General features: G+C 40.7%; 1 protein-coding gene across 1 annotated transcript in view; it reads right to left on the reverse strand.

The window, feature by feature from the left end:
• The window catches only part of VOPP1 (VOPP1 WW domain binding protein), a 133,736-nt gene that overhangs the window by 93,110 nt on the left and 14,119 nt on the right, over positions 1-26,507 (reverse strand). The gene's annotated exons all lie outside the window — the stretch shown is intronic.

Raw genomic sequence — 26,507 nt, forward strand, 5'->3', positions numbered from 1 at the left:
ATTATCAATACTACATAAAATACAAGACCTTGATTTTGTGGATAGGGGAAAAAAAAAAGTGAACAGATGAGCTCTGCAACCACCTGATATTTAATTTGGGCATCTTGCTTTGATGACATCATAAGAATATGATTAAAACATATGTACTGGAATCCTAACTCCCTAAATCTGTGGATTATGTTTGGAAATATGGTTTGTTTTGTTATATTAATAAGGTCATATCAATATAGGGTGTGTCCTAAACCTTATCACTTCTGAGTGATAAGAGCAGCATAGACACCAAGACAGGCAAGCACAGAGGGACAACAGATGACACATCAGGATTGCCAAAGAATCAAGGAATGCAAGACAAGGGTCTTCCCCCTGAGTCGAGAAAGAGAGCCTCCCCTATAGCTGGTGCCCTTAATTTGTACTTCTAGCCTCCTGTTGTGTACCTTCCAGTCAATTCTGACTCATAGTGACCCTACAGGACAGAGTGGAACTGCCCCAGAGGGTTTCCTAGACTGTTATCTTTAGGGCAGCAGGTTACCAGGTCTTTTATCCCACAGAGAAGCTGGTGGATTTGAACTACTGACCCTTCAGTTAGCAGTCATGCACTTAACTACTGCACCACCAGGGCTCCTTTCTAGCCTGTTAAATTGTGAGAATAAAAAAATTCTCTTCTTTAAAGCCATTCACTTATATTATTAGTATTACAGCAGCTCTAAGTAACAAAGACAATAATACTATCCCCAGAAAAGGGGGATAACTGAGATACAGACTAAGACTATGCTTCTCTAGTCAGGGCTGAATCACTACCAACAGATCCAAAACTTAACCACCAGATTAAGGAGAAAAGGTTGATTTCTTACCTTTAATGGACAGAAAGGCCTAAAAGGATGATTAAGTGTGGCAGCTCCAAGAACAAAATGGCACGGGAACAGATAAGGATTTCCTAACTTAGGTTGTGCACTACCCTCCCTATAAGACAAATATTTCAGAAGGAAAACGCGTTAGCTCTCTGATAATTTACAAACTTCTGGTATTAGATTCTAACCATAATGGGCACAAAAGAGTACTAAAAGCTGAGACTTGACTAAAATATGACTAGAGGCTGAACAAATGGTGGTGTCACCTATATTCAAGAGACTAAATGTGACTTGCTAATTACTCTAAATCTTTTATTACATGTCAAACTGCCTGGCTTAGCACCTGAACAGACGTATGTCTCTGGTTAGATTATGGAATACCACTGAGCTTTAACTCTTCATCTATAACATGTGGAGAAGAATTCCTGTCTTGACTTGAGGTTTAAATGAAAAATGCATACAAAGTACCTGGCACATGGCAACTACGACACATGTCTTCTGACAGAGTCCTCCATTATGGACTGTGTGGGTTTATTCTTGAGAATCATGGTCAGATAAAGCACAACCTACAGATCCAGTTGTTAAAATTCACAGCAAGCTATATCCATGTCTCTGTGGATAGTGGACACACACAGTGAAGCAGAACAAACTAGAAGTTTAGGAACTGCACTAGTTATTGACATAGCTAAGACTACCTCCAGCTTGATAAGAAGGCCCTGGTATACAAATGGTTAATATGCTCAGCTATTAACCAAATTGTTGGAGGTTCCAGTCTACCCAGAGGCACCTTGGGAAAAAAAGGCAAGGTAAATTACTTCTGGGGAAAAAAAGTCAGCAACTGAAAACCATATGGAGCAGTTTACTCTGACACACATGGGGTTGCCATGAGTAGGAGTCAACTTGCAGCAACTACTGGTTTGTGGGAAAAATGGACCCCAACAAATCTTGAGGGAATCTATTTTTCTTTCAATTAAATTCTTTCTATGGCTTTTCACATACCATGTTTCCACTTTCTTTCAAGGAGAGTATTAATAAACACTGCCATGGTATGCAACTCTCATTCTTTCTCACTACTACCAAATTTCATACTCCCTCAATTCTGATAATGCAATTTTTCATTAAATCTGGCATTTAAAAGCTATTTCTGTGTAGAAAACTTTCTGTCTTTCATATCATGAACTGATTTCATTATAATTTTTAAGCTAGACTAGTACGACAAAATGTTGCAATCACACACTATCTATGCATTTGAAAGTACTCTGGAAATTCTCAAATTATACATAAAGGTAAGTTTTAATCATTAGAAATGAGAGCATGAGTTCCAGAAAGGTGATTTCCGTTCCAGTTCTATGTATATTCTGAACACGATCAACTTGATCATTTCCAAGAAACAAACTTAAGTGAAAGCTTCCTAATACCTGGTTCAATCAAGGGCTGGCTCCCAACCAGAGAAGTAACATGAATAACACAAAAGGTTAAAGGTGTGACTGACTTCTCTGTGCCGTCTATGGAAGGTTCTAGAGAGCTAACTTCGTGCTCCCACAGGGCCAAGGTGCCAGAAAAAAAACCTACCTTCTCTTGGGAAGGTCACCACTATCCTATCCACCTCCCTATCTCTAACACACACACACAAACAGCTTCTAGGTGGTGCTTCCAGAGCCATAATGTATAATATTTCTCTGATTTAGATTGCCCTGTACCAAGAAAGAAGTCCCGTGGTGCTACAAATGCTTAACGCACTCGGCTGAAAGGCTGGCGATTCAAGTCAACCTCTAGGCATCTCAGAAGAAAGGCCTGGAAATCTGCTTCTGAAAAATCAGCCACTGAAAAACTTATGGAAGACAGCTCTACTCTGACACACATGGGGGCACCATGAGGCAGAACAGATTCAGGAGCAACTGGTACCAAGAGAGGAAAAGCCCTATTCGGAGTCAGCTTTACGGACCAGAATTATTGATCGCATGTCATCTACCTTCTGCTTTTAGTCACAAAACTGGAAGGGGCATCACTATAGGATATGACATCAGGGAACTTTCCCAACCCAGACTCAGGCTGCCCTGGAAACTCCAAATCTCACTTCAAAGACTGAGGGGCCTTTGTTGACTCAAAGAACTTTCACACTACACACCAAGGAAACAGCCCTATATTAGAAAAATACAAATCAAAACAACAATGAGATACCATCTCACCCCAGCACTAATAGCAAAGTTCAACGACAGAAAATAAATGCTGGAGAGGATGTGGAGAGATTGGGACTTTCATATACTGTTAGTGGGATTGTAAAATAATACCACCACTGTAGAAATCAGTATGGCGATTCCTAAAAAAATTGGAAATAGAAATACTATTTGATCTAGCAATACCATTACTAGGTATACATCTTAAAGAAGTGAGAGCCAGAACATGAATAGATACATGCACACCCACATTTATCGCAGCACTATTCACAATAGCAAAGAGATAAAAACAACCTAAGTGCCCATTAATGGAAGAATGGATAACCAAACTGTGGTACATACACACAATGGAATACTAAGCAACACTAAAGAATAATGTAGAATCTGCAAAACACTATATACCATGGATGAACTTGAAGGACATTATGCTGTGTGAAATAATTCAAACACACATGGACAAATATTGTACTATTCCACTACTGTAAAAAGTCAAGGAAAGGTTTATACATGGAAGGAAACTTTCTTGGTTGGTTACCAGGGATGGGAGGAGGAGGTGATTCTTAGATAGGTTAAAAATATATATATACAGAAAAAATATATACACACACACACATACATTAACCAAAGATTATTAGTGGTTACCAGGGGTAGGAGAGAGGGGGAAAGGGGAAGATTTTGTTTGTAGGGCACTGAGTTTATGCTATTGGTGGTGAAATATTTTGGAAAAAGACAGCAATAATGGTGGCACAACATGAAAAAAGTCATCTATGTCCCTGAGCTGTAAATGTGGAAGCTGTTATCTTGGTGAGTGCCTTAGAGTGTTGTTTTCACCACAATAAAAGTAAAAAGAAAATTAAGATTAATAAGCAAGGAGGGAGATGTAGAATAAGCAAAGACAGCAACAATGCTCACTGTGTGGATGCAGAGAGTGCTCTTACTGTTCATACTAATCCCAAGTCCACATCTGTCTTCCCTTCTCAGGCATCAATACATTGCTTATGGTTATTGGGTGCATATTTGTGCAGTGTAGTGAGTTGCATGGTATGGCTTTTCTAGCCATCATCTTTGTAACTCCACCGAATTACTGGGTGGCACCATTCAAGTATGTGTCAACTTGTCTAAGCAGCTGGTAGTAATTATTTCCTATAATGACTGGTAATTAACTCCATGGTGGAATTTGCCATGAGCAACTGAGTAGCTGCTTTTAAACTCCTGATTGTTAGTCATCCACCTGGGGTATTGTTGTTGGAGCAATATGAAGTAATCTTCTGGGAAAGTTCACTCTCTCTCTCAGGTGTGTAGAACTCTGATGTTGGGATTGGTTAGTTTTGCCACTCTGCCAGGCTGAGAGAAACACCCGGCTGAGCAAGACACTCAGCTGAGAGAGACATCTAGCTGAGAGAGATGCCCAGCTGAGAAAGAGACACCCACCTGAGAGACAGCGGCAGTGGAACCAAGAGGCACAGGACAGAGCAGCAGGCTTACCTGGCCCACAGAGGCAGAGGCCAGGCCAAGAGGCCAAAGATCACAGAGGTGTGTCTAAGAGCACAGCAGAGAGGAGACTGTCCTGATTGAAGAACTGTGTCCTGAGCATGTTCCTGAACTTGAGTTGCAGCCTATTGCTTCCCCAATAAACCCCATAGTCTGTAAGTTCTGTGTGGCCACTGCAGCGAATTATTGAACCCAGCAGAGAGGCAGTACCTGCCATGAGAGGGATGGTTGGTGCCAAGTTGGTAAGAGGCAGCATGTGTGGCCTCAGATGAACAGGCCTTGGGCTGCTGACTGTGATTCTGTCCTCCTCTTATGTAGTTAGAGGAGGTCAAAAGATGTCACCTCCCTGTCCCTTTAGCAATTTGATACACAAATTAATACAAATATATCATATTGCAATCATATGTAAACTGATAAAGTTGCATTAGAATCACAAATTCCATTCTGCCACTCCCTTGCCTAGATGGCTTTACCGGCAGCCTCCTGATTCAGCCTTGTAAATGTCCTGGCCTTGTGTGTCTTCCTCATCCCCTGCCACTACCTTATCCTATGTTGAATATTTCTCACCACTTTTTTGACCCAAAAAGTTGTGTGCTGTTCCTTGGGACTTAAATTTACCAGTGGCATTTCTGTTACAGAAGCATTAAATAACAAAGACAGAATTTGTGACTGAGAGGTGGGGTGCTGCTCTAACCTGAAATGCAGCAGTTTTGAAATTGGATAATGGAGATGGACACTGGGAAGAGGTAACTATGGGGAGGAAGTGGGAGGGGAACTGTTGCACTGTGGTAAACTGTGGTCAGTGTCAGGAGACAAAGTGTATGTGAACTGCTGTATGGAAAGTGAATTTGCTCTGTAAATCTTCACCCAAATCACAATAATAATAATAATAATAAAAGTATGTACCATAATAAAATATTCAATAACTTGACTTCAAAAAAAAAAAAAAAAAATGGATAATGGGTGGAGGCTGAAAGAATTTTAAGGTGCCTCATTGTAAAAGCCTAAATTGCCTTGAAGAGACTTTTGGTAGAATTATGGCCATCAAAGACAATTTTGGTGAGGGTTCAGGGAGAAGTGAAGTGAGTCAGAGATGAAATCTCTATTATCTTAGAGAATACACATGGTGCCATCAACAGAATGTGGACATTAAATGTGCTTCTGATAAGGCTTTAAAAGGAAATGGTGAAAATGTGATTGAACAATGGAGGAAGGATAATCTTTTTTATGCAGTGGAAAATGTGGCTGCTGTTGTTATTTGCCATTCAGTGGGATCTGACTCATAGCGACCCCTCTTTGGGTTTCCGAGGCAGTATCACTATGGAAGTAGATTGCCCTATCTTCCTTCTGAGGAGTGGCTGGTGGGTTTGAACCACCAGCCTTCTGGTTAGCAGTCAAGTGCCTTAGGCACTACATTTGATGGAAGGTAGAACTGTAAGTGATAAACTTAGATATTTGGTTGAGGCAATTTCTAAGCAAGATCTGAAGGGGCCATGTGGTTTCTCTTTGCCACTTACAGTAAAATGTGCAAGGAAAGAGATAGACTTAAAAATGAACTGTGCAAAACAAAAACAGAACTTAAAAGATTTGGAAAATTCTATGGTACAAACTAAGGACATGCGTCCTGGAAGTTTCACCAAGGACATGGCTACACAATCTTTTGTTAAAGAGATGAAACCTGTGACTGATGGATCTAACCAACCACCACAGTAGAAAAATCATCAACTTAGACTGAAGGGGACAGAGACACGACAAAAGAAAGGACAGCTGTTTGCCTCTTGGAATTCTACAGGCAGAAAACATACCAAAGGAGCTACATCTGTTGTCCTTCTAGAATAGAAAATCCATGAAGCAGCTCACAGATTAGCAGTAATGTTGGAAGGAACACAGGAAGGAGGGCTGCCTCAGTTTCAAAGGACGGTGTGAGGACCTCCTAGGTTTCAAAGGGTGGGCCAAGGCCACCACCTCTGTTCCTGAAGGTTGGGCTGCCATTCAGTGGGCCAAGAGAATGGGGTCAGCCCAAAGTTGAGGGCTTACCATGCCCAAGGACCACACCTACAGTTGAGGATGCAGAGCTGCCACTATCAACAGCCAGAAGAATTGCAATGCCTGGGGCTGAGGGGCTGAAGTCACCACTCAGTGGGCTAGGACAACAGGGTCACTAGAAAGGACTGGGTAAGGTTTGCATTCCAGTAGGCCTGGTGATAAGGCCTCCACATAAGGACATAAGGACATGGGGCCTCCACCCAGAATCCAGAGTATGGCTAAAACCCAGAGTCTGGAGGGAGGGTGGGACTGTTGCTTTATGGAGCAGGAGAACTAGAATTATTTTCAAGGCTTGAGAGTTAATGTAATTTGTTCTGCTGGGTTTTGAACTTGTTTGGGATCCACGACCCTCTCTTTCCCTCCAATATGTCCAATCTGTAATGATAATGTTCATTCTAAACCAAAGATTATTAGTGGTTACCAGGGGTAGGAGGGAGGGAGAAAGAGGAAGCTTTTGTTTGGGGGCATTGAGTTTATGCTAATAGGTGGTAGAATATTTTGGAAAAGGACAGCAATAATGGTGACATAACATGAAAATGTCATCAATGCTCCTGAGCTGTAAATGTGGAAGTGTTATGCTGGTGAAAGTCTTGTTGTGTATATTCTCATGACAATAAAGTAAAAGAAAAAAAAAAAAAAATGTTCATCCTGTGTTTGTTCCACCATTGCACTTTGGAAGTAGGTAACTTGTATTCCATTTTCATACATCCACTGATGGAAAGGAATTTTGCTATAGGATAGAATACCACCCACAGTCTCACCTATGCTTTATTTAGATGATTCAGAAGATGAGAGTTTAGACTTGGAGTTGATTTAAGACTTTTAGGAGGATGTGATAGTGAATGTGTTTTGCATGTAGGAAGCACACAAATTTTGAGGGTCAGAAGTGGAATGTTATGGATTGAACTGTGTCCCCAAAACATATGTATTGTCAATCCTAACTCCTATACCTATGGTTATAATCCTGTCTGGGAATGGGTTTTCTTTGTTACATTAATGAGACATTTTAGTGCAGGGTGTGTCTTAAATTGATCTCTTTTGAGATATAAAGAGCAGATTAAATCGAGTAAACACAAATGGAGGGAAAGGTAACACACCACATAACTGCCAAGGAACCTAGAAACAGACGTTGAAAACAGACAGAGGCCTTCTTTACCCCAGGGGAGACAGAGAGAGAGAAAGAACACACCTTCCCCTAGAGCAAGCACCTTGAATCAGATTAGGAGGAAGGTTGGGCAATCCTACTTCTGTAGTGATACTGCCTCGGAAACCCAAGGAGGGGTCGCTATGAGTCGGGGCCGACTCGACGGCACACAACAACAACAACAACAAACTGTGAGAAAAATAATTTGTTAATTAAAGCCACTCATTTGTGGTATTTCTGTTACAGCAGCATTAGATAACTAAGACAGCACCCCCATCCCAACCCTATCCCACCCCTATTTTACCTAACTGCTCCCCACCCTCAGCTTAAGTATGGATTGCTCAAGGAAGTTTCTGCTGACCACTACTCCCTAAACATTCTGACTCTATCATTTATATACTCCATACTGGGAAACTCTCAGCGAAATGCAATGATACAATAACCACAACAACGGAGTCAAACACACAATGATCGTGAAGATGGTACAGGACGGAGGTCACAAGTTGGAATCCACTTGACAGCAACTTACCTTTTGTAGAGCTTCTTTTTTTTTTTTTAACTGTGATTTGGGTGAAAGTTTACAGACCAAATTCACTTTCCATACAACACTTCACATACACTTTGTCTCCAGACACTGACTACAATTTACACCAAAGCAATAGCTCCTCTCCCACTTCCTCCCACTTCTTCCCTGTGTCCATCCCTCCATATACTCCTGGCCCCTGAACTGTCTCCCTGTGCATAAACAACCCTTCTTTCTCCCATGATGGTTCTCTCCCAAGGAGTGTATCAACCTCAGGTAAATGTTCAACTCATATGCCTGTCTTTTGCTTGGCTGGAAGCCACAGGTGTGGGTCCAATTCCAGACCTAAAGGGAAGCTAGGGGCCATAGTCTCAGTAGTTCCACCAGGCTCTATCAAACCAGCAAACCTGGCCCCCTTTTTTTTTTTTCAAATGGTTTTGAGTTTTGTTCCACAATGTTTTCCCCCTCTATCCAGGATCTCCTACACAGATCACCCTCCAAGTGGTTGACAGTGGTAGCCAGCCGGGCACCATCTAGTTCTTCTGGTCTCACAGTCATATAAGCTGAGGATCGCATGGTGTACCAGTCACTTGGACTAATTCTTTCCATGAATCTTTGGTTTTCCTCACTCTTCTTTGCTCTGAACAAGGAGAAACCCATTGTTGCATCTAGATGGCTGCTTGCAAGCTTTTAAGATCCCAGTCGCTACTCGCCAAAGTAGGAGGTGGAACAATGTTTTGTGTAGTATGTTATGCCAATTGAGCTTGATGTCCCCTGCAACTATGGTCCCAAACCTACAGGTTCAACTACTTGCTCCCTCTGGGTAGCTGGCTGTGACCAATAAGTGATTACAACCTTGTCCCTTCCTTTGTAAAGCTTCTTGTAATTACGTTGTAACTAAACAAACTGAAAAAAGGGATGAGTGCTGCTACTGGGTGTTAATGTCTTCTTACCTCTCCTTATTCTAGTAAACAGGAGGTAGAGACATACCAGTGTAACTCACATTTCTGTCCCCAATGCCAGTACACTGTCTTGCATGCATGGGATGCTTAATATACATATTTAAAGAACGAAAGGAAAATATTCACTTGAAACAGTCTCTGGGCACATGGTCTGAAGGACCTTCCTTTCCCACCTCTGTCTTATGGCTACCCTCAACTTATTCCACGAGTTAAGCTTTGTGATATCACCTTCTTGATGCTGCTTTGGATACTGGCCTTAGTCTCCTCCGATCCTTCCAGCTATTTCCTTCTTACCTTTTCTGGTTCTCAATGAGTGGGATGGGGAAAGAGGATAAGGATGACAAAAAAAAAAAAAAAAACAGAAAGGAGGACTGCAGAACTTAGGTCTAAGAGGAAAACAACTCTTTAAGTGTTAAGAACATGTAATGGCTTTTCTACCCAAACCAGCATTACTTCTAGAAGGATATCAACAAACTTTTTATAGCTATGTCTCCCAGCTCTGTCGGCTATCATTTCTAATAAATGTCACTGTGTTCTGCTTTTAAAAATCTGTAATGGAAATCACTATGTGTTGTGTGTTATGGGGATGGGAGGTGGACAGCAAAAAAAGAAGACAAAGTGGGTAGCAGAATAAAAAAGTAAATGTGCAAATGACAAAACTTTCTACAAACATATAACAGAGATTATCTCTAGGTTTTTTCTTTCAAATATCAATTCCACTGGTGGACAAAACTGTCAAAAGATAATATAATAATCTGCTGTTTCATCTCATATAATTTTCTAAGCCCTCCAGTCTCAGAAAGTGTATGGTCCTTATGTTACCTATAGTTGGATCAGTTCTCATCTACCCTGGTGTGCAGCTGTGTTTAGGAGGTTGGGCTACCTACAGTCATATTCAACTCAATAGGGTTACTATGCACTGCCCGCTCAGAGCCCCAAAACCAAAACAACCAAGCCAGTTGCTATGGAGTTGCTTCTGACCCATGGTGACCCCATGTATTTCAAAGCAGAATTTTTAGCTCCATGAGATTTTCAATGGCTGACCATTCAGAGACAGATCGCCAGGCCTGTCTTCTGAGAAGTCTCTGGACGGGTTCGAACCACCAGCCTCTGGGTTCGTAGTCATTGAGTTTTTTTACCATTTGTACTGCCCAGGGACTATTCAGAGCCCAGAGCTCAGTACTTCATCCTGGCTAGTTTCTGTTGTGGAGCTCACACTGCAGTGTGCCCAATTCTGGCCCCTCAGCTGGGTTTAGGAGTTGTGTATAATTCTCTACATTTCTGTACCTGGGGCCCTGGTACAAGTGTCCTGCTCACAACAAAAGAACAAGATGCCATGCCAAGGCCCTCACCTGAGCTCAGACCACTGCCCTCCTGCTGGTGCCCCACAGGCACCTCACACAGAGTATCTCCAGAGCTGAGAGCCTCCACTGGCCATAAAAAAGTAAATGTCACAAACGAGCAGAGTGCTCCCTCTGTGTGTTATCGATTTCAGGAGCAACATCACTGCTCATGCAGTCATACCAGTCAAAATTCTCATCCAGGATCCACTACTCTAAGATGTCATCAAGTTTGTCTCTCTCCAGCACTACCCTGACTCTCTAGCACTTCCCCGACTCTCCAGTAAAGAGGCCAATCCTTGCAGGGGCCAGGAGATGAGCAGAGAGTATGCCTGAGTTTGCTGGTGGGGAGTAGGAAGAAGCAGGGGAGACTAATGGAGACAGGAGGGTTGAACCCCAGGCTTACCAGGCCCCAGAAATTCAGCTCACTCTCCAGGGTGACTCATCTTCCTGAAGAGCCACAAATGGTCCCCATGCTCTGACAGTCCTGGCTGGACAGATGGTGATTACTTGCCTCCTTTACTTCTCTATGTGACATTACAGTGCTCAGACGGCTAAACAATGCTCTGCTTTTAAAGACACCTGAAATAACCTAGAACACCTCTTTTAAAATCCCCAATAGCTCTCCCTTCATTGCAGGTTTGTTTTTGGATTTACAGTTTTGTTGTTGTTTAGGAGTCCCCAGATGGTGCAAATGGTTAACACACCTAGTTGCTAACTCACTGGGGGTTCAACTACATGCAGAGACACTTCAGAAGAAAGTTCTATGATGTACTTGTGAACAATCAGCCACTGAAAACCCTATGGATGCCCAGCTATCATTACTGAGCATTTTGATCAAAGATTCTATAAAAGAATCTTTATCAAAAGAGAAAAAATAGAGACCAGAATTTCAAATCCTCATAGAATCCAGACTTTCTGGAGCCATGGAGGCAACATGAACCCTCGAAACTATTGTCCTGAGATAATCTTTAAGCCTGAAACCAAAAATATCCCCTGAAGTTTTCTTAAACTCAAGCAATAGTTTAGCTTAACTAGTAAAGAATGTCTGTCCTTCAGCACTGTGCTCTGTTAAGATCTATGGATAAGGTACTAACTTGACAACAGCTACTTGAAATATTAGAAAAACCATACGGACAGTGAGTTTACATCAATGGAGGAGCAACAACTCAGAAAAGGCAGGTAAGAATGCCTGCACAACTCAAAGAATGTAATCAACATGACTGAGTTTCACATACAGAAACAGTATGTTCTGCTGTGTATATGTTTAACAACAACAAAAAAAGTAAAATAAATTGTAAATTTATAGAATTGGAATTTTTGTAATTGTAGAACAATTCTAACTGCCACACATAGGATTACCATGAGTCAGAGTCGATGTGATGGCAACTGATTTGGTCTTTTGTTTGTTTATCTAAATCACAACACCCTTTCCTTCAAATACACTTTTATGCAAGGTTCCACAACACAAACAACAATGAGGGATGAAGAGAAGGGGGCTATGACTGAGGCAAGGCAAAGCTTACAGCACTCAGGGTACCCAGCCAGCACAAGCTTTCCTTAGAACGAGGAAAATGGCCCATGGCAGGTAAAAATCCAGACTCAGTATTCTGCAAAGGGCCTGCCTCACCCTGGTCATACCGTACACTCTACAACAGCCCTGTCCTTTTCACATCCCCAGCCTCCCGGCCTAATCCCCCATCCATTGATTTTCTCTCCACTCTGTTCTGGACTGCAGGATCCAGGAGGCAAGACTACACCTTATGTATCCTTCTCTATCATTGCTACCTGGCAAAACCTGTCTCCTCATTTGAGGATTAGCCCAGTTGTCAAACAGATGAAATGTTCAGACTCCAGAGACTTGGTTGGTTCTTTTCTCCTTGAGGCCCTGATCAAAGTTCACAGTAACTAATAGAACTTCCAGTTGCCACCATGTCAGTTTTGACTCAAGTAACCCCATGTGTGTCAGAGTAGAACTGTGCTCCATAGGGTTTTGAATGGGTGATTTTTCAGAAGTAGACACCAGGCCTTTCTTCCAAGGTGCCTCTGGGTGGATTCAAACAGCCAACCTGAATGGTGCAAAGAGTTAATGTGCTTGGCTGTTAAACAAAAGACTGGAAGATTGGCAGCATGAGTAAGTCTCATACAAGGCCTTTCTGTCATTGAAAATGCTATGGAATACAGTTCTACTCTGGCAAACACAGGGTCACCATGAGTTGGAATTGACTTGACAGCAACCGCTTTATAGCACTTCCATTTACAATCATTTTCACTTAAATTATCTTATCTGATCGTAACACTTCTATGTGAGTGTACAGTGGTTGCCAGATAGCATGCTCAACACAGTGTATTTATACATGTGCCATGTAATGCTCTCTGCAATCTACTCAGACAGGGACTGTCCCTTTCTATAGAGGAAGAGCTGCCTTGGCCAGGCTAAGTGTGTGTCCCTTGTCCTGTAGGTGGTATGGGTAGCGGCTGTCTCAACAGGTGTGTTCTCTCCATGGTGACAGCAAGCTATTCCACACCCCTGCTGCACCCAATTTGTACTCTATTATAAACATGCATTGGGGGTCCTGACTCCTCCTATACACTCACAAAAACTCACTGCCGTCAAGTCAGATCCAACTCAACAGCAACCCCTCCTTGGGTTTCTGAGGCAGTATCACTACGGAAGTAGACTGACCAATAGGGCACTGTCTCGTCTGTCCTGCTAGTCCCAGTGTCTGGCTCAGGGCAGGTAGTCTTAAAATGCTTGTGGAAATGCTCACATGTCCTCTTCCTTCACTGTCCCTAATCATAACCACTCATCTGATTTGACTAAACACATTGACCTCCACCCATGTGTCAGTCTGTCATACCACAGAGCCCTTATATTGCTATGATCTTGAAAGCTATGCCACTGGTATTTCAAACACCCACAGGGTCACTCATGGACAGGTTTCAGCAGAGCTTCCAGACTAAGACAGACTAAGAAGAAAGGCCTATTACAAAAATCAGCCTATGGAAACTCTACGGATCACAACAGAACATGGTCCTATGTAGTGCCAGGAAATGAGCCCCCCAGAATGGAGGTCACTCAAATTACACAGTGGCCTCAACAATGGACTTGAGCATAGCGATGATCATGAAGATAGAGCAGGACCAGGCAACATTTTCTTCTGTTGCACATAGGGTCACCATGAGTCAAAGCCAACTCACAACAACGGCAAACACCCTGAATCCTGAAGATTGGCCCAGGTTATTTTCCAGATGGAAATTAAAACCCAGGAAAGATTTAACATAATAAGGATAGAGAACCTGAAATTCAGTGTGCCATGGGAAGTGTTGAAGGAACCACACAGACAGATCAACTTTAATCTTGTCTCTCAAGACATTTTCCAGGGTGGAAGAGGAGAGAGTATGACAGAAAATAATATGTTATGTGGCAGATTTAACAGCAAAACTGATCTAAAAAACAAGCATGGTTAATCAGGAGCACTAGATTGGGGACTGGGGAGCGGGGAGCGGCAGCTCTGACAATCACTCATGCAGGGGATCAGCCACAGGGAAAAGGCAGCTTTACCCACTTCAAGGCAGGCACCCAGCTTCACTCTCAGCAGGACAGGAAATTCACTATCACTACTCAGAATTTTAATAGAAAGTGAACAGAATGGAATTAAGACAGTGTGAAATCTGTAGCTCTTGCAGCAAAACTCGGGGGAAGAAGGCAGTTGGGCCTGCCTGGCAGCAAAAACTGATTTAAAGCTATGTCTAAGAAGTTTGGAGGATTTAATAGAAACTCTAAATAGCCAGAAGCTTCTGAAGAATGAGCATGTCAGAGGGAAGGGGCTAGCCATGCTCTGACCGTGTCTGAGTGTTAGTGGTGAATCAAAGCATTGAACTGTAGCATTGGCAAAGAACAATAAATATACTGTGGACCACCGAAAGAATGAACAAGCCAGTCTTAGAAGAAATACAAACAGAATGCTCCCAACAAGCGAAGATGACAAGACTTTGACTCGTTTACTTTGGACACATGATCGCTTGAAAAGGACATCATCGTTGGTAAAGTGAAGGGTTGCAAAAACGAGGGAAACCCTCAATAAGACGGACTGACACAATAACCACAATAATGGACTCAAACATACCAGTGATCATGAAGATGACACAAGACTTGATAACGTTTCAGTTTGTTAGGTCACCATGGTTGGAGCCGACTCAACGGCAACTAACAAGAACAAGAATTTCTCAACCACACTCTGTCCAACTCCCTAACACAGGGCTGGCAAGAACCATTCTCTGGACCAAGCTGGACCTCATGGAAAGGCTGCTCCATTCTTTACAAGAGGCTTCAGTGAACCCTGTCTTGCTTTCCACTTCCTTCCACAACAACATGTTGTTCTCTGGTGTTACTGGTATCTGCTGGTTTCCTTAGATCAGACTCACACCATTTTGTATCCTGAGCACCAAACACGTTCTGTAATGTCATTAAAGACAGAGCTATGCATCTCATATCTTATTTAAGACTCAGACAAGGTGACTGAGCACTGTGGGTCACACACTGTACCTTGGGATATGTTTCACTCTGAGAAAATCTACAAGTCAAACCCACCAGATATCAGCCACTGTATTGGGTTTTTAGCAAGTTGTAGGCATATAACTCAGATAAAGAAACCTTGTGGTCTCTTTTTCTGGAAGATAATATACAATACCCCAACAATGCTCTCCTTTCAGAGAAATGAAACACAAACTTTTGGCCAGGCTTTTATAAATTCAACCCTCAGTCTACTAACCCCCTTAATGTGTTAAAGATACCCTGGTGTTGAGTTCAGTACTGCACTGGGTACTAGGACAGATAGATATAAATCAAAGGAACACAGTTCAGGGATTTGCTAAAGGTCACATGTCACTGACTAGGCTGGGTTAATTAAACCAGTTACAGAATGGAAATAAATAAAATTCTTAGGCTTGACTTTAATCACTAACTTTGCTAATATCCTCATCTGTTCAGTGCAGATGATAACATCTACCTCACAGAGCATATTATAAAAATTCAGTAAGCTAATGTGCATGAAAGCACAAAAAATGGGACTTGTACTCCTTTTTGCAAGCCGTTAAGAAATAATTATCTTTCAACAGTTCCCACCTCTTCCCACCTTAAATACTTCAAACTATTTAAACAAAAATCACACTCTCAAACCACCCACAAAAGTTTATTCTCCCAAATGAGTAAGTAGTTTGTTGTTAGGTATCAACAAATCGGTTCCAACATAACAATCTTAAGCACAAAAAAAATGAAACACTGCCCAGTCCTTAAAACCATTTCTATATTTTAGTCCACTGTTGCAGCCATTATGTCAATCCATCTTATTGACGGTCTTACTCTTTTTCACTGACCTGTACTTTACCAAGCATAATATCCATCTCCAGGGACTAGGCCCTTCTGATAACATCCCCAAAGCATGTGAGATAAAGGTGAGTCACCCTCACTTCTAAGAAGTATTCCTGCTGTACTTCTTCCAAGACAGATCTATTGGTTCTTCTGGCAGTCCATAGTATATACAATATTCTTCACCAACACCATAATTCAAACACTTCAATTCTTTTTTGGTCTTCTTTATTCATTATCTAGCTGTCACATGCTTATGAGGCAATCAAAAATACCATGGCTTGGGCCAGGAACACCTTAGACATCAAAGTGACGTTTTTGCTTTTCAGTACTTTCAAAGAGGTCTTTTGCAGATTTGCCTAATGCAATGTGTCATTTGATTCTTGACTGCAGCTGCCATGGGTGTTGACTGTTGATCCAAGTAAAATGAAATCCTTGAGAATTTTATTCTTTTCTCCATTTATCCTGTTGTTACTTACTGGTCCAGGTGTGAGGATTTTTTGTTTTCTTTATGTTGAGGTGTAATCCATATTTGCTGTCAGTAAGCTAAGTTGTTGTCATCTGCATATCACAGGTATTAATGAATCTTCCTCTAAACCTGATATTGCATTCCTCTTCATATAGTCCAGTTTCTTGGATTATTTGCTCAGCATACACACGGAGTAAGTATGGTGAAAAGATGTAACACTGACATGCCCTTTTCCTGGTTTCAAACCACACAGTATCCTCTTGTTCTGTTCACATCACTGCCCCTTGGTCTATGTATAGGTTCTGCGTGAGCATAATCAAGTGTTCTGGAATTCTAATTCTTTACAGTGTAAACTACAATCCACACATTCAAATTCCTTTGCATAGTCAATAAAACACAGGTAAACGTCTTTCTGGTATTCTCTGCTTTCAGCCAAGATCCATCTGCTATCAGCAATGATATCCCTCATTCGACATCCTCTTCTGAATCTGGCTTGAATTTCTGGAAGTTCCCTGTCAACATAATGATGCGATCATACTCTATGGCATAGTGCCTAAGGCATTTGACTGCTAATCAGAAGGCTGGTGGTTCAAACCCATCAGCCACTCCTTGGAAGGAAGACTGGGCAATCTACCTCTGTAGAGATACTGCCTCAAAAACCCAAGTAGGGGTCACTATGAGTCAGAATCAACTCAACAGCAGTGAGGTTTTTTTTTGTTTTGTTTTGTTTTTTTTTTTTAGTTTAGCAAAATTTAACTTGTGTGTGACATTAAAATATTGTTTGATTATTTCTGCGTTCTGTTGGATCATCATTCTTTGTAATGTACACAAATATGGATCTCTCCAATCAATTGGCCAGGAAGCTGTCATTCAAATTTCTTGGCATATGTGAAGCAGTGTTTCCATCATTGCATCCACTTGTGGAAACAATCCAATTGATATTCCATCAATTCCTGGAGCCTTGTTTCTCATCAAGGAGCTATGGATGCACAGTGGTTAAGGCATCTGTGGCTAATTAAAAGGCTGGCTCAAAGCCACCAACTGCTCCAGAGGACAAAAATGAAGCAGTTTGCTTCCATAAATATTTACAGCCTTAGAAATTCCATGGGGCAATTCTACTCTGTCCTATAGGATCACTGTGAGTAGGAACTGACTCAACGGCAGGGTTTGGTTTTGGGTTTGGTTTTCATCAGTGCCTTCAGTGCACCTTGGACTTCTTTCAATACCCTCAGTTCTGGACCATATGCTACCTCCTGAAATGGCTGAAAGTCAACTAATTGTTTTTGGTACAGTGACTTAGGCACTACACCACCTGAGCTCCCTATAGAATCCTTTAATACTGCAACTTGAGCTAAAATTTTTCTTCAGTTCTTTTAGATTGAGAAATGCTGAGCATGTTCTTCCCTTCCAGTTTTCTAACTCCAGGTCTTTGCACATTTCTTTATAATACTTCACTTTGTTATCCCAACCCACCCTTTGAAATCTTCCATTCAGTTCTTTTACTTCATTTCTTCCATTTGCCTTAGTTACCCTCCTTCCAGTGGCTAAGGCATTTGACTGCTCACCAGAAGGCTGGTGGTTCAAACCCACCAGCCATTCCTCAGAAGGAAGGTTGGGCAATCTACTTCCATAGTGATACCGCCTCAGAAACCCAAGGAGGGGTCGCTGTGAGATGAATGGACTGGACAGCAGTGAGTTTGGTTTTTTGGTTTTCTAAGAGCAAGTTTCATAGTCTCTTTTGACATTCATTTTGGTTCTTTCTTTTTTCCCTGTCTTCTTAATGATCTTTTGCTTTCTTCATGTATGTTGTCCTTGATGTCCTCTCACAATTTGTCTGGTCTTCAGTCATTAGTGTTTAATGCATCAAATCTACTTTTGAGATCCTCTCTCATATCAGGTGGGATATCCTTAAGTATAACTTTGGCTCTCATGGACTTGTTTCAATTTCCTTCAGCTTCAACTGGAACTTGCATATGAGCAATTAATGTCTGTTCCACAGTTGGTACTTGGCCTTGGTCTTGATGACATTGAGCTTCTCCATCGACTCTTTCCACAGACGTAGTCGATTTGATTCCTGTGTATGCCATGTGGTGAGGTCCATGTGTAACACCATTTATACTGTTGAAAAAAGGTATTTCCAATGAATAGGTCATTGGTTTTGCAAAATTCTATCATGTGATTCCCAGAATTGCTTCTATCACCAAGGACTATTTTCCAACTACTGATCTTTCTTCTTTGTTTTTAACTTTCATATTCCAATCACCACTAATTATCAATCCATCTTGACTGAATGTTTGATAAATTTCAGACTGCAGAAGATGGTTAAAATCTTCAGTTTCTTTATCTGGCACTAGCAGACTGTGTATAAATTTGAGTATGAGTTGAATTAGCTGATCTTCCTTGTAGGTGTGTGGGTATCATCCTATCACTGACTACATATTACTTCAGAATAGGTCTTGAAATGTTCTTTTTGACAATAAATGTGACACCATTCTTCTTTAATCTGTCATTCCCAGCATGGGAGACCATATGACTATTTCACTTAAAATGGCCAATATCAGTACCATCCAGCTCACTAATGACTAGGATATTGATCTTCAAGTGTTCCGTTTCATTTTTGACAATTTCCTAGATTCATACTTTGCATATTCCACATTCTATTTATTTATTTAAATTGTGATTTGGGTGAAAGTTTACAGAGCAAATTGGTTTTCCATTCAATAATCCACACACATTCTGTTTTGTGACATTTACTGAGATTCTCACACGGTAACAGCATTCTTCCCACTTCTTCCCTCCACCCACCCATTCCATTTGTTCTTTCTTCCTATCCCTTCCCACCTTCCTACTTCTAACCTTAGGCAAATGTTGTCCTCTTGATCTCATGTGCTTGATTATTCTAATGAGTGCACACTTTCCTGATACACTATTCACCTTATAAGCCTGTCTATCATTTGGCTGCCAGATGAGCCTCAGGGGTTAAGTTCAGTTTTTAGCTAGAAGAGGATCTAAGGGCCATAATCCCAAGGGTTCCACCAATGTTCAACACACCAGTAAGCCTGGTCTTTTTACGATTTTCAGTTCTGTTCCACATTTTCCCCCACTCTATCCAGACCACATGCTGATTATTAATGGATGTTTGTAGCTGTTTCGTCTCATTATGTGCTGTGACAGATCAGCAAATGTGGGTGCTAAAAGTTTTACTCCATCCACAGCATTATGGCTGACTCTAGTTTGAAGAGGCAGCTCTTCCCTAGTTGTATTTTGAGTGCCTTCCAACCTGAGTGGCTCATCTCTGGCTCTTCGTCAAACAATGGTCCAATGCTATTCATAAAGTTTTCACTGGCCAATTTTTTCAGAAGTGGACTGCCAGGTGCTTCTTCCTAGTCTGTCTTAGTCCAGAAGCTCCACTGAAACCTGTCCACCATGGGTGACCTTGCTGTTATCTGAAATATTGGTGGCATGGCTTTCAGCATCACAGTAACACATAACCCCACTACAGAGCAAAATACTGACAGAAAAGCAGTGCAAGTAAGTACAAATGCGTGCTAAATACTATGTTAGGTGTCAGAGCAGAGGAAAAGATGGATTTGGCCTGTTTCCTGCCCACAGACATCATTCATCCATTTGCTTCCCTACACAACCTCATGAGGAGGTGAGGGAGCCCTGGTATGAGGTAAAGACACTGTAGCCCTGAACAGAAAGCTCCCTGTACTGGGTCACACACTTCTTCCAGCCACCAATGAATTATAAAACTCTGAAAAATAAGTTAAACATTCTGAAAAGGGTAATATGCTTAGGTCTTTTTCTAACTTAATGCACACATATCTTCCCAAAATCTGATCCATGAGCCTTTCCTATCAGGTTCCACCCAAGCTACACAAAGATACATCCAACAAGTCAAAGCTTCACGAGCTCACACTGAGAATCAGTCTCATGGTTTAAAGTCAAACATAATAATCCAGCAATTCTATAACTATCATACATAATAATCCAACGACATCTATAAAAGGACATAAAACATGTAGAAACTGTTGAATTGTTGTATGTTTTGTTATTATATTCTCAATAGAAAAAAATAAGTATGATTTAAAAAAAAAAAAAGATGGCATAAGATACATAATTATCTAAGAATTTCATGAAACATTGTTTCTAAAGCAAAATGCTAGGAACTACCTAAATGTCCACCAAGAGGGAAATGATTATAAGAATCATGATGCATTCATATAAAGAACACTATGCAACTAAGTAGATGTGGTAGGTTTGTGAATGCTGATATGGAAATATGTCTAAGAAATATCTCATAAGAAAAAAATAAAGATGCAGAAAAACGTGTATAATGTCATTCTATCTGTGTACTTTTTAACAAAGTATTAACATATATAAATTAAATTTTAAAAACTCAAAGACTACACAAGAAATTTAGTAGGAGTAGCCACCTCTGCAGAAAGACTCTGGATGGGGAGGGAAAAGGGAAAAAGGCCTTCACATTTTGTTTCATACTTTTTATGGTTTATATTTTTTAATCATGTATGTGCATTTCTTTTAAAATTTAAAACCATCAATTATCTATGAGAATTAATGAACAAGATGAAACTCCCAGATAATTTAAGAACACAACTTCAATTGGTATTCTTTTACCAAAGCTTTAGATAAACTGAATTGAGTTTCTCCTGATTCCTCTCTCCTGTCAGTCCTCTAAAACAAAACTAATGAGCTGTGAAACAGCCAAATGTGAAGCTGAAAGAAGGAGAAACAAAGGATTTGAATAATTCACAACTTGGTAATAGGCTCTTCCATGAGCAAGAGCTGACAGTCCCACAAAGACCCAGATTCGGCTGGACTTCATGTTCTCCCCCAATAGACTGTGAAGTCCTAGAGGCAGAGGCCCCAGAACAGTCGGCCATTCAATCTTGGTACTGGGACAATGATAGACAGGCTCCATTAAGAAATAAGTGGCTTCTGAAACAAACAAACAGACAAGTTATACACACAGACACACTCATGTGTGTGTGCATGTGCATGTGTGTGTTGTTGTTAGGTTCCAACTCACAGCAACTCTAGATACAATGGAACGAAACACTGCCTAGTCCTGCACCATGCTCACAATCATTGCTATACTTGAGCCCATTACTACAGCCATTGTGTCGATCCATCTTATTGCGAGTCTTTCTCTTTTTTGCTGACCGTCTACTTTACTAATAGTAATCTCACTTATTTACTAATAATATTTACTCATAGTCCTTATTTATTAATATTTACTAATAGTCCTTCTCTAAGGACTAGTCCTTCTTGGTAACATGTCCAAAGTATGTGAGGCAAAGTCTCACCGTTCTTGCTTTTAAGGAGCATCCCAGCTATACTTCTTCCAGAAGAACTTGTTTGACGTTCTGACAGTCCACTGCATATTCAATATTCTTCACCAACACCATAACTCAAAGGCATCAATTCCTCTCTGGTCTTCCTTATTCACTGTCCAGCTTTCACACACATATGAGGTGACTGACAGTGTCATGGCTTGGGTTAGGTGCACCTTGGTCCTCAAAGTAACATCTTTGCTCTTTTATGACTTTAAAAAGGTCTTTTGCACAAGATTTGCCCAATGCAATAATACATTGTTTGATTTCTTGACTATTGCTTCCAAGTATACATACTCACACATATTGTAGTTGATGAGTCAATTCCAACTCATGACAACCCCATGTATGTGCAAACAGAACTGTTCCAAAGAGCTTCAAAGCTGTGACCTTTTGCAAGCAGACTGCCAGGACCATCTTCTGAGGTGCCTCTGGGTAGGACTGAACTGCTCACCTTTCAGCTAGTACTAGAGTGCTTAACCAGTTGTGCCATGTAGGGACTTCATATATACACATATACATGTATATATTCACATAAAGTTGTATATACATATACACAGCCCCATGTAATAGAATAGCTACTGACAACATTAATGAATTAATTCAAATAACACCCCAACTTGGAGGCAAAACATACTTCAAAAGGCTATTTTTAAATTGGTGATTTAAATTCAAGTTTCTCACTGAAATGTTATAAATGCTGGTGAAATTTCTTGGCTAGCCAACAAATTTCTATCATAAAATAACTAAACTACCATTTTTTCCTTGTGTCTGGCTAGCATAAAACTGCTGAGGAAATCCTCACCGCGTCTGTAATACTCCCTTAGTCCATTTCCATGTAGAAGTGAAATGACCATCCATTCAGGAATATAGTCTGGGTGGACCACTTAAGCACTCAGAAGCAGGTGTCAACATACCTTTGGTTCCATCATTCTAAGATTTTCTGAAACCCAGGATCCCTATAACCCCCCCCCCAAAAAAAAAAAAAAACCTGCCCTATAGGGTTTTCAAGGCTATAAATTTTTACAGAAACAGACTGCCCCATATTTCTCCTGTGGAGCAACTGGTGGGTTCAAACTGATGACCTATTGATTAGTAGCCAAGTGCTTTAACCAAAGCACACCAGAGCTCCTTCACACCCACTAAATCAAAAAATACCTAACCCACAGCCACTGAACCAACTCTGACTCATAGTAACCCTCATTGGTCTTCCTAAGTGGTAAATCTTTACGGAAGTAGATTGCCCCATCTTCCTTCCACAGTGTGGCTGGTGGCTTTGAACTGCTAAACTTCCAGTTAGCAGTCAGATGTCTTAGGGACTGCACCACCAGAGCTCCTTTTACACCCACTAAATCCAAAACCAAACTCACTGCTGTCAAGTCGGTCCCAACTTATAGGGACCCCTCCTTGGGTTTCTGAGGAGGTATCTCTACAGCAGTAGATTGCCCAGTCTTCTTTCTGAGGAGTGGCTGGTGGGTTTAAACGACCAGCCTCCTGGTTAGAAGTCAAATACCTTAGGCATTATGCCACCAGACCTCCTTCACACTAGGGAGGTTATAATAAAAGAGACAGACCATAAGAAATATTGGTGAGGAAGTGAAGTAACTGCAACTTTCATTCACTGAGGGTCAGATATAAAATGGTACAGTAACTATAGAAAATAGTTTGCCAGTTCCTCAAAAAGTTATAGATAGAATGACCACATGACCCAGCAATTCCTAGAGAAATGAAAACCTATGTCCACACAAGGACTTACATGTGAATGTTCATAGCAGCATTATTTGTAATAGACAAAAAGCAGAAACAACCCAAATTTCTATCAACTGAAGAATAGATACCTAAAATGTGGTATATAGTAGAATAGTATTCCATAATAAAAAGGAATGAAGTACTGATACAATCTACGAAATAGATGAACCTTAAAACATTATGCTGAAGAGACTTCTGGTAAGATGACAGACTAGGCAGACAAGCTACACAGACCCTCTTCAACAAACAAAAGAGAAGCCAACTGACAAAGATACAGGAGATAATTCTGGAGCCCTGAGCTTTGAAAGGAAGTATACAGAAGTGGATTAGGCACCAACTAGTAGAAAAACCTGAATGAAAATAATCCCAGAGACCCAAGAATAAGCTCTGTTTGCCAAGGACAGCAGGGACATATGAGAGGCTGGCAACAGGAAAGGAGACAGGTGGTAAGTGTATAAGTGCTGCCAACTAACGAATAGAAGAGCACAGCACAGTACCCTGCTTATGTAGATAACATCCAAAGTAAACAAAAATCATGGGCAAGTCACTCCAACATACAATCACCAACTAAATATAAACACAAAAATGTCACAATGCCTCAGAGACAACATAGCATCACAGTTCACACAAAGAAGCAAGATAAAGCAGGAGAAGCAAGGGACCAGGATACAGACCCAAAAGACACCCCTGAGGAAGATCCAACATTGGAACTCCCTGATAAGGAATTCAAAAGAGTTGTATTTAGGTACCTTCAACGAATTGAGAGACAGATCAAGGAAAACACAGACAAAATAAAGGAAAACACAGAGAAAATCCAAGAACAATTTTGAAAGACAAAACAAGAACAGAATGACAAAATAAATGAAAAATTAGAAATGATATAAAATCTACAGACAGAAATCCAGAAGATTAACACTAAATTGTCAGAAATAGATAACACATTGAGCAGGCAAAGGAGTAGAACTGAATCAATGGAAGAAAGAATTTGTGAGATTGAAGGCAAATACTTCAATACTTCTTTGGAAGGGGATCAATCAGAAAAAAGATCAAAACAAAATGAAAAAAGCCTGAGGTTCATGTGGGATACCATCAAAAGAAATAACCTAAGTGTCATCAGAATTTCAGAACAGGAAGAGACAAATAAAACCACAGAGAAAATTATCCAAGATTTGTTGGAAGACAATTTCCCTCATATGATGAAAGATGAAAATTATATCCATTCAGGAAGTCCAACAAACCCCATACAAGATAGACCCCAAAAGAAATCACCAAAACATAGCATCATCAAACTCACCAAAAACAAAGACAAAGAAAGAATCCTGAAAGCAGCACAGGAAAAATTAAAAGTTACCTTCAAGGGGCAACCAATAAGACTAAGCTCAGATTTCTTGGCAGAAACCATGCAGGCGAGAAAACAGTGGGAAGGTATAGATAAAACCCTGAAAGAGGAAAATTTCCAACCAAGAATTATATACCCAGCATAACTGTCCCTGAAATATGGTGGTGAAATTAGGACATATCCAGATAAGCAGAAATTAAGGGAATTTGTTAAAACCAGACCAAACTTACAAGAGATGCTAAAGGGAGTCCTTTGGACAGAGAAATAACAACAGCAAACAACAACCGACCATTAACACACATGATGACATAACCCAGAAACTAACACAGTTATAGAAGTATCCAAAGTAAATAAGCCTATGAGATTGTAAACAGGGAACCAGAGACATCAATTGAGAAATGAGGACAACTACACACCAAAAAGAGGGAAAAAATGTGTAATCACAGAACTTCTAAATGGTAAGGAAGTCAAGATAACTACAAGATAGAAGGGACTGTTCTAAACTTGGGAAGAAAACTATAAACTGCAGGGTAACCTCAAAGAAAAATGACAATAAACCTTCACATCAAAATAAAAAAGAGGATCAGCACAAATATTTAGCAAATACTAAAACAACAGCAACAAAGGAAGTGATAACAGGATTCATAAACAAAATGAGCTCCCCATAGAAAATTATATGGAACCAAGAAATCAACACCACAAAAAAGCACATAACAAAATGACAGCAATAAATTCATACTTGTCGATAATTACATATCTAACAAGGGACTTATCTCTAAAATTTATAGAAAACTCTAACACCTCAACAACAAAAAGATTAACAATCCAATTAAAAATGGGCAGAAGACATGAATGGACACTTCACCAAAGAGGATACTCAGGTGGCCAGCAAAATACATGAAGAAATGCTCACGACCATTAGCCACCAGGGAGACGCAAATCAAAACAACAACAAGATACCATCACACCCCAACAGTAATGGCAAACTTCAAGACGGCAGAAAATAAATGCTGGTGAGGATGTGGAGAGATCGGGACTCTCACATACTGCTGGTGGGCCTGTGAAATGATACAACCACTGTGGAAAACAGTATGGCAATTCCTTAAAAAGCTGGATTAGAAATACCATTCGACCAAGTAATCCCATTAGGAGTACATATATTGTTGTTGTTGTTATGTGCCGTCGAGTCGCCCTGACTCATAGCGACCCCTCCTTGGGTTTCCGAGGTAGTATCACTACGGAAGTAGGATTGCCCATCTTTCCTTCCGAGGAGTGGCTGGTGGGTTTGAACCGCCAGCCTTCTGGTTAGCAGTCAAGTGCATAGGCACTATGCTACCAGAGCTCCTAGTACATATATATCCTAAAGAATTAAGAACCAGGACTAGAACACATATATGCACACCCATGTTCATCGGAGCACTATTCACAATAGCCAAAAGGTGGCAACAACCTACATGCCTATCAACAGAAGAATGGATAACCCAACTATGGTATATACACACAATGGAATACTATGCAACACTAAAGAATAATGCAGAATCTGCAAAACACTGCATATCATGGATGAACTTGAAGGGCATTCTGCTCAGTGAAGTAAGTCAATCACAGAAGGACAAACACAGTATCAGTTCATTATTGTAAAAAGTCAAGGAAAGGTTTACATATGGAAGGAAACTTTGTTGGCTGGTTAC

This window comes from Orycteropus afer, unplaced genomic scaffold (assembly GCF_000298275.1).
Source record: "Orycteropus afer afer isolate SDZICR_OR568_19922 unplaced genomic scaffold, OryAfe1.0 scaffold00077, whole genome shotgun sequence".
Lineage (NCBI taxonomy): Eukaryota > Metazoa > Chordata > Mammalia > Tubulidentata > Orycteropodidae > Orycteropus > Orycteropus afer.